The sequence below is a fragment of the Anoplophora glabripennis genome, unplaced genomic scaffold (genome assembly GCF_000390285.2).
Source record: "Anoplophora glabripennis isolate ALB-LARVAE unplaced genomic scaffold, Agla_2.0 scaffold410, whole genome shotgun sequence".
Taxonomy (NCBI): Eukaryota; Metazoa; Arthropoda; class Insecta; order Coleoptera; family Cerambycidae; genus Anoplophora; species Anoplophora glabripennis.
This window is the reverse complement of record NW_019416556.1, coordinates 460,502-470,643: the sequence shown is the minus strand read 5'-3', so window position 1 is coordinate 470,643 and position 10,142 is coordinate 460,502.

Sequence of the window (10,142 nt, the reverse complement as noted above, 5' to 3'; positions counted from 1 at the left end):
TCCAACGAATATTAAAAAAATACAAATTCCATCCTTATAAGATTCGGCTAGTGCAAGAGCTAAATGAAGACGATTTTGATCGTCGTTTGCAATTTTGCGAAATAATGACTGAACGAGCGATAAACGATAATTTCCTCTTTAATGTGTGTTTTTCGGACGAGTGTACGTTCTTCTTGAATGGTTTAGTGAATCGCCATAATTGTCGTTACTGGGCTGATACCAATCCAAGGATTTTCCATGAGACACACTCCCAACACCCCCAGAAGTTGAATGTATGGGCAGGTATTTTTGGAAATTCCATTGTAGGTCCTTTTTTCCTTCCTGGAAATTTGACAGGCGATATGTACTTGGATTTACTACAAAATGTCATCGACCCAGCTCTAACAAATATCATAGAGGACGACCCTGCTTACAATGAACACGAACTGATTTTCCAGCAAGACGGAGCTCCTCCACATTACTCGCTCAATGTGCGCAATTACCTAAATGAGACGTTTCCAGGACGCTGGATAGGACGAAGAGGTGCAATTGAGTGGCCCCCTCGGTCACCCGACTTAAATCCTTTAGATTTCTTTCTCTGGGGGCACATTAAAAGCAAAGTTTACAGCACTCCACCTGATACCTTGGAAGATCTGCGAGGACGAATCATTAATGTATGTCGCGAAGTAACACCGCAAGTGCTCCAGAATGTTCGACAACGGTTTGAAGACAACCTGTATCATTGTATGCAAGTTGGCGGACAACATTTTCAGCATTTACTTGACTAATACCGTAAGTTTTGAAGTAAAATTAAATCGATTTTCGCATTTCTCGTCAAAAATATTGTTCGTATTTTCAAAGCTGCATATTTTCTAAAATAATGAATGATTTTTCAAAAAGTAAGAATCGATGTATAGAGAATTAAAAGCCCTTTCTAATGACCCCCCACTTGACCCCCATTCCCATTTGAAAAAATTTAGGGGATAGCACCCCCACTTAGGAGATTGAAGATTTTGGTATGCTTTTTGTTGTTCCCCTCAGAAACAAATTTGACCTGTTTTTGGATTTTGCCGAAAAGTTCTTTACTACCCTGTATGCCCTACGGTACGTTTTCGATGGGCTACCCTGTATATTTTATGGCTGTTTTGAAGACTTTCATTTTGTTTTACGGATTTTCAGCATCATAAAGGTCTCGATGAAGATGTTTTGATATATTTCGAGATATCTCGACCAATGTCTTAGTTTTCGAGATAGTGAACTTATTTAACAGTTTTCAAGATGTTCACCGTTTTTCCAGGTTTTTGTATGCATTTTGGATATTTCGAAATTTCTGACTTGTTTTCGAATACCGAAAGAGAATTTATTGAAGCTAGGAAATTTACCACAATTTACATATTTCAAAATATAGAAAGAGAGAGTTTGCCTAATTTCTGAAGAACTTATCTTTTCGTTTTTTTTTTCAAAGACACAATAGAGCATCGTATTCCAGATACCTTCATGAAAATAGGTTTTCTAAAGAACTCCGTGTATATTTTCACAATTTCTATCTACAGAAGTAGTTTTCAAAAAAAATATTCATTTGGCTATACCTCTATTACTCTTAAAAATAAACTTGATACGTTTCACAGGCAGGATAATTCTGAAAAGAAACAAAACATTGTATTACAAGTAACATTATTCGATACGGTATGTTTCTTAAGAAAAATTTTCGATATAAATAAATTGAATTTTTTGCGATACATGTTTATGTATGAAGACTTGCTAATTCGTGGGCAAAGCAGGCAGTTCCTTGTTTGGCAGCACGTTGATTGTTCGAGGCGGTTCACAGCGCGAATGTTTTGGTAACGCATGGCCAGAGGGCACGAGACGAGGGTGAGAAATCAGGTGCACCAAGGCAGATAATAAGAGGCCGCTTGAGCGAGTTTTGATCTCCCAATGTTTACATACACCGCCATCCGACCGCGCACAAACATGGCAACATCAACAAATGTCTACGGCCATTGGAATTATTTGAGCGTGCTTGTCAAAATAAACCCATGCCGCTGAAAAATGATGCTAGGCACCGGAGAACACTCGTAAAAAAGAAACGATTACATTACCGGTAATGTTTTTCTATGAAACGCTGTTGTACGTATTTTTCGGGAGTTCGGATTGCTTCAATAATATTTTCGTGCTGCCTACGGTAAACATTTACATATTTATTAGGTAGGCATTAAGTTGAAGTATATAGAAATTTGTGGAATAACATAAACAAAAACGGAGACTCAAAAATGGTGTTGTTAGAAACAATGTCGAAGCCAGGGCTGTAGTGAGGAAAATTCAAAAGGAATCGTTTTAATTTAAGACAAGCAAACAAAAGAGTCTAACTAAAGGGTGTCTCAAAAGAAATGCAGGATCTCATATGAAGAAAAACTTAAACTGCAAAAAAATAAAATAAACTGCAAAGAATTAGTTTTCTTATTAAAATACTTATATTTCTCGCATACTGGGCAAGTAACTGGACCTAAAAGGCTGAGTTGAGAAAAACATAAACAGAATATCATTCTCTCTCCGTTCGAATTGAGTTGTTCCCGGCTGCAATTTGAATAACTGAATCGCAAACATGCGAAATGTATGGCTGCAATTGCATCGTTCTGAGAAATTGTGGCGATCAAAGGTATAATAAAATGGAAAACCGCTACATAAAAATTCATCTTTATCACCGGCATAACACTGACCACTACTCGCTAATATTACTCCTTCGGCGCTTCTTCGAATAACTCTCCTTTTATTAAATTATTTTTCAGCGGCGTAACTACAATAGGAAGGAAAAAGTGGCCGGCCCCCACAGACGCATTCCCGCAAATTTCTTATTCAATTTGCGGTCTCGGCGGGGCCCTAGGCTTTATGTCGGCTATCTTAGCTGACCATTGCTCATTTCATTTACATACCGGGGTTGTTTCTCGGATATCTACTCAATTGTTTCTGTGTCCTAAGATATTTTATAACTTTATGAAAACAAGAGAGAGCAGGACGAGGGTGTCAATAAAAGTTTCAGTCATTTCTAGGTTCGTAATTTCGTTGACTTATTTATATTGTTATTTTGGTAGTTATTGGATGGTTTTCCCTAAGCGTTGTTCTGGAGAAAGTAAAGCTAAAAAAATGTAGACATGTCTTCAGAAAGTCCTTATAATGCATAGTTTATAACGCATAGACAGAAAAAAAAAATTCATGCCGGTAAAAAATTTATTTCATGAAAATAAATAATTTGTTTGGATGGGGTCAAACAAATATTCATTTCTTGATACAAATCTTTTTTTTTTGTAAAAGCAATCAAATATACAGCGTGTCTCGCTGTAATGTCCGGAAGAGGGAAAAGTTTTTTATTTGTGGGTTTACGACAAAAAGTCACTCTTTGTAAAAACTCCTGCTTGTTCCAAAACGGTCAAAACTGTTAAAATATTTGTTATTTTTTATACAGGGTGTTCAGTATTTAGAAAAATATTGTTAGTCGCCAAGAGTAAAGTACCGTTATTTTTGACAATATCGACAAATATTATCAGGGATGTTATTTAGGATCCACAGGGGATTCAATTTTTTTATTATTTTTTTTTTAATAATACGGGCAGCTAATTTGTATGTACCATTTTATTGCAATAATCAATTTCTTTAATTTTATTTTTATTAAGTCAATTTTTTGCTAATAATATGAAAATTTACATAAACAAGGAATAATGTAATTTAAATTTACAAAAATAAATTTTACTCAAATTTATTGCCTCCAATTTCTGCACAAATTTCACTTCTTCTAATAAATTCTCTATAGGCATTTCGTATTTCGTATAGAGGAACATTAGCAATTGTTTCTCTTATTCTGTTTTTTAAAGTGTCCACATTATTACCAAGCGGTTCATCATAAACTTTTTGTTTTAGATTGCCCCACAAATAAAAGTCCATTATTGTCAGATCAGGACTACTAGGAAGCCATGGAACAGGATCTAATTGTCATATCCATCGATCTTTAAAATGTTGGTCCAACCATTCTCTAACCATAATTGTAAACTGGGATGAATGACCATATTGTTGAAAATATAGTCCGGTCAAATTAGACCAAAAAATAAGAGTAAAGGTACATATTTACAACAAGCTGAAAGTGAGTAGAATTGTTTAAAACATAATTAAAAATAACATATTAAAATTCCTCATCGTTCCGGTACTTGGAAAAAATTTACTCGAGGTCAAAAGTCAAAAAAATGGGTTTTTCGCGATTTTCAGCTAAACGGTAAGTTTTATCATAAAATTATTTCTGACAAATATTGTAGACCATAAAATTATCTATAAAAAATGTATCAATACTTTTTTTCCTAAGAGCCACCGTTTCTGAGATATAACGATTCAATGAGTTGTAAAAGTTGTAATCGTCATAATATTCACACGTTTCCACGCCACCTATGAGGTAGTGTACTTAGCGCGTTTTTTTTAACGTGGTTTCCCCAGTAGGCGTATTCCACTAGTCTGTTGTGATTCTGTTTAGTTTGAAACTATTGCATAAAAACAGATATTAGCAAGGGTTGGAAATGATAAAAGCGATGGAAATTAAAAAACGGTACTTTACACCCTGTATAAAAAATGACAAATATTTTTTAACAGTTTTGACCGTTTTGGAACAAGCAGGAGTTTTTACAAAGAGTGACTTTTTGTCGTAAACCCACAAATAAAAACGTTTTCCCTCTTCCGGACATTACAGCGGGACACGCTGTATGTTTACTTTAAACAAAGCATTTGTTTCCATTAAAAAATATTTTTCTTCAAAGATCTTGTGCTAATTATAATTATATTCTATGATAAAATAATATTTATTTAACTCAAACATTTATTTTTCTTATTTCCTTCTTCAATTCTGAATGAAATTAGTCTCATCAATTTTTTTCATATAGGATGCACCGTATTTGAGGAAAAAACAAAACATATTTTACTGCAAATTCAGTATTTTTAATTTCTATTGATACATTATCTAGTAGGTTGCTGCAAAATAATTTCGGCAACCACACCTACAATATTTCGCACTTATTTACAAACACCCTGTATATTATTCTATAACCGTATGATTTTCCGTTCAAACTGTCCGCAGAGCATATATTATGACGTCAGACCACTCGACTGGCTCGACCCGACATGCGACAGTTCTATGTACTATTAGCAATTGACTGGAGTTTTTCATTTGTTGTATAGTTTAATATTTTTCCCTATTGGTATATTTCCAATTGTTGTAAAACAAATTTAAAAATTAGTAAGACCTTTATGACAAAGAAATCAGTTAAGGGTTATTTTTATTGAACTGTTTTTGCCTAACTAAAAATCTTACACTGAAAATAGCAGAGAAATAAAAACTACGCACCGCTATACCACGCATTTCAGTTGAAGGCTCTAATGCAAGAAGTGGTAAATCATATCTATTTGATTAATTAATTTGTAGAATATTTAGTTTTGGATTTATGAAAAAATTGCATTTTTAATTATCAAGTTTGACATTATCAATAAAAATGTAATCAGTGTCTCAAAATTTCGTTTAAAGTAATAATTAAGTGTTTTGTTCCTGCAGATTTCTTTGGATAATTTACTATATTTTAACGAAAACTAAATAATAAACTATTCGTATATCATAGGTACAGCACAAAAATGCGAAGATCCTTATGTTGCCCATAAGAAAAAACAAAAAGTATCCTAACAATGTCTGGGAGTAAAAAAAATCCACCACATTTCTTTTAGTGTTAAGTAAATCAAAACTAAGTTTTAAAATTTTGTTTTTCATTGAAAACTTTAAAATGAAAAATAATAAGTCAAACGTCTCTAGTAAGTTATTCTTTAAAAATTTCTGCAAAGTTTCCATATAAGTAGGTATATGTTAATTTGATATATAAAACCTCCCATCATTTTTGGTATACTTTGTATAATAAATACATACGTACATACCTTTATCCAAATTTGTCCAAATTTCACGAATAGCCAGTTATTTATATGAAAAAACAGACTGAAACATTTTTTCTCGCAATACAACATACTTTTAAGTCGATATTTGAATGCAATATACCTTAAAAGTTGAAGAAAAGATACAGCCTCCACGTTAACTGGGTTTAAAATCTTTAAATTTGTCCTTAAATGTTGCATTCAGATAGAAATAGAACTTATATTTTGTATTTACTCATTTAATTTTTATTTATATTTTATATAACTTTGGAAAGGTGTCACAAATACAGCAAGTTGTATTTTTGTTGAATAATTTATTGAGCTAAATATAAAAACCTGGGTTGAAATCACAACCAATGCAAAAAATTGTGCTTTTCAAAATATCTACGTAAAACTTGTTTTTTTTGACGCTCTTAAAAGATATCTAACCCCTTGCGCAGTTGCAGAAATATTTCCAATAAAATCGTGTTGGAAATGATCCCTTGAGACTTATAAACCACAATATGTAATTTTTTGTTCTTCGTTGACGTAAAAACAATTTCAAGGCAGCCAAATCCGGCACAGACAGAGCCCAGTGTCTGGCAACATAATAATTTGCATTAATATCCCTCTCCTGAGAACCCGGGAATTTTCTACGGACTGTTGGAGCTGTCAGTGCGAGATAGTAACATATTTCCTCTCTTCCGCCCCACTAGGCCCCGGCTAAAAATTATACCTTGTGCCTTGACCGAAGGACGTGGACATCTCAACTCTCCGCCGTTATTACCCACACCCCCTCATGCATTATGTATTTCGCACCCCTTGACAATATTCGCTCGATAGACGCGAGTTAGAGAAAAATTATTTCAGCTCGCGCGGTATTTTTTCGGTCCGAGTAAATAAAACGCTTTTGTGGAGGTTGCGCTTAGTAAAAATCTTCAGCAGTTCCTACGAGTACCCTTAATATGCCATTTTTAACATATCTATAAAGATGTTTTTAATTTAAAGATATTTAATAATACAGACATGCAAGTTATGGATTTATGTTCAACATGTCTGCAATTTAAAGACAAATGGAAGAACATATGTTGTCATTATAAATGAGTTGATGGTGTAGCAGCAGTCCACAAAATTAGAGCAAATAACTTTTTTTTTTAATTATGACAATGCAAATGAAGTAGTAAAACTTCAGTTTTGAATGCCAAAAAACTATGTACTTTCGTATGCAACTGATTTTTTATTCGTTTGCAATAGTCCAAGAGAGTTCCAAACGTCTTCAACTTTTTTCCATCTGAATTCTATTCCCACTTTTCCCACATATAATAGTCATTTTTCCCAAATTTAATGTTTCTGTAATTATAGTCCAGGGAATGAAGAGAAAAATTGGGTAAAACCTCCGAAATTAAGCTTATTTCACTACTACTAACGTTATTTTTATAAAGTTTGAACTTTTAAAAACTACCTTTATTGATAAAAATATAAAATTAATAGTTTCTTTGACCTTAAAATATTTTTGTAGCGCATATAGGTATTATAGATAGAAATATTTTCAATAGTTTATGGTGTTATAAATAATTTATTACAATATTTCAACCCTTAAAAAACTACCCCTAATAGCAAAATATTTAAAAAAATTGTTTTTAACAGTTGAAATGATTTGATAGTACAAACAGGATAAATTAAATTCTTTTACCAGTTTATAATACAGTTTATAATTTATCGCATTGTTTTTAACCCTTAAAAAATACCCGCAATGACAAAATATAAAAAAATGGCTTTTAAATTATTGAATTATAATTTTTTTTCGTAATAACTTTCTTTCTCGCGATTTACTTTAATTTATGCATATTCAAAATTATTATTTCTTAATATTTTTTCATGCAGTCATAATTTCAAATTTTCAAATATAACCAAAATATTGATATGCTCCAAAAATTGAAGCGGTAAGGTACCGTTGGTTTTTTAACGATAATTTCTTTAATTTTAAAGCTATTATCCAAAAACGATTTTACTGAAAATTTTGACAGCTTAAAGTAGGTACAGTAAAATAGAATACTTTTTAACGCGTTATTTTTGAAATTTTTGAGGTTGAAAGGTTTGAAAATGACCTCCCCCCTCAACTGCAAACTTCTAGCAGCGACATCTCTGTTAATTTTTATCCTACATAAATAAAAAATAAATCAAAATATTCTTTAAAAAAAATCTAAATTTTTGTACCCTTAAATATTTTTCGTATCTTTTTTATTTTTAAAGTTATTTTCAATATGTTTTTTTTTTGGAATTTTTTTCAATCAAAAAGTAATATTTTAAAAAATATGCATTCTAAACCACTTAAACTTGTATAATATATTGTTAGCACATAAAAAATGTAAATTGTAGAACGATTAAGTACCTTTAATTTTAAATCTCGTGAAAAATTCATCAGTTTTTGTATTGAGTTTTTCTCCGAAAAAGCGTTACATTTTAATCTAACTCTGTTAATTTTTATGCTAATGACTTGAAAGTAAAGTTCATTTTAAAGATTTTTTAAAGTACTTTAAAAATTGTTCGGTGCATTTTTCTTGAAAAATAGAATTTTTTTAGTTATTTTACGTCAAACGCTTCCAATTTTGTTTCTGACATGAAATTATCTTCAACCAGCCGTATCTCAGCATCTATTGCACCTACATAAATGAAAAACAACTCAATCTTTTTCTTTTTCTATAAGCTTCATTTTCTTCGTGATGTTTTTTTTCATGGAATGTCTATTTTCCGAGTTATTCAGAGAAAAAGTACTGAAAAAGGTCTTTTTTTAATAAAAAATGTATATTTTCAATCACCAATTACTCAGAAAATAATGACTAATTTATTGCTTTATTATTTATCGATTCCTGGGGTTATTTTCAATATTTTATTTTTCACACCATCCTCCACCCCCTGGGCAAAAGCGCTCATCGGCACTATATAACTTTTATTTTTTGAGCTATTTTCTACTTAGAGTCCAAGGTTCACGTCAATCGGTTCTATCCGAAAGAATTCGGAGGGAAAACCCTTGATTTCCTGGACTATTATTGACATATAGCACAGGGAGACTACACAAGGAGAACGAACTCCACCTAGATAAATATCTTACCAAATTAGAGTGCGCTAGTGTCCCATATGCAGCGAAATAATGGAGGGGAGAATTTAATAAATTCTTGAAAACAAATTGCAATAAGTTTTGTCAATTTTCCGGTATGAGTTCGGCCTCCTCGTCTAGTCTCCCTGATATAGCATATAATATTTTCTTTCTGACGTTTTATTTGTTTCAGATTATGGGGTTACTTTTAACTTTCGCCAACTCAAAAAATTGAATACCTATGGGCGATTCTCTGAAATTTTTCGAGAAAAGTTGCAGACTCCACTTCAGTAATGTGTCAATACCCGATTGGCATGTAAAGTTGTACGAACAATGATAGTAAATATTACAGAAGAAATTGTTATACTGGATGAAGTCCCATAACCAGTATTCAAAATGTAATAAATAAAGTCTTAATTGTTTGTTTTTTGCCCTTAATTTTACTCCTAAAGACAAATTCATAAAAGAAAATGACCTCTTAGCAAAGATTAAACCGAAAACGCGTATTAAAAAGCGAAATTATAGTATATTTCAACCCAGCCATTGTAATCTGTTGAACAAGGAGTTCATTTTTAGCAGAGATTCTTAATGTCTGTTGAATGAAAAGCAGGCAAGATAGCAAAGTCAATAAAGAGTGGTGGAAGTGCGCGGTTTGCCCACCTCTTGCATAAAGTCATGAGGTTCATCTCGTTTGATTGAAATCCTCTCTTATTTCTTGTGTTCCATTGAAAAACCCCACTCCATGACTTCATTGTTTTAGCCGGCTCATGCATACTTTCATGCGCCCTTAGAATGGGAGCCACCAATACTTTATATAATAGATTTAGGTGAGTAATTGGGCCTTTATTTTACAAAAGGTTTTCGCAGGAGGAGAATAAAAGGGATGCCGTGCCTTACCTGCTGGAATTTCCCCCGCAACAAGGGTCCTCTGATTGAAAAAACGATTTGTAGAAATTAATTCTTATTTTATGTTGAAACCTCCTTACAAATGCACTCCATTTTTTTACCGTAGAAGTATCCCAGTACCTATACATATTTAACTATTTCATTGTTAACAATTTACAAATAAAAATGGTAAAATTGTAAGTCTGTATGTTATATTGTCCACCCAACAACTTCACGAGAAACTTTAATTTGGCAA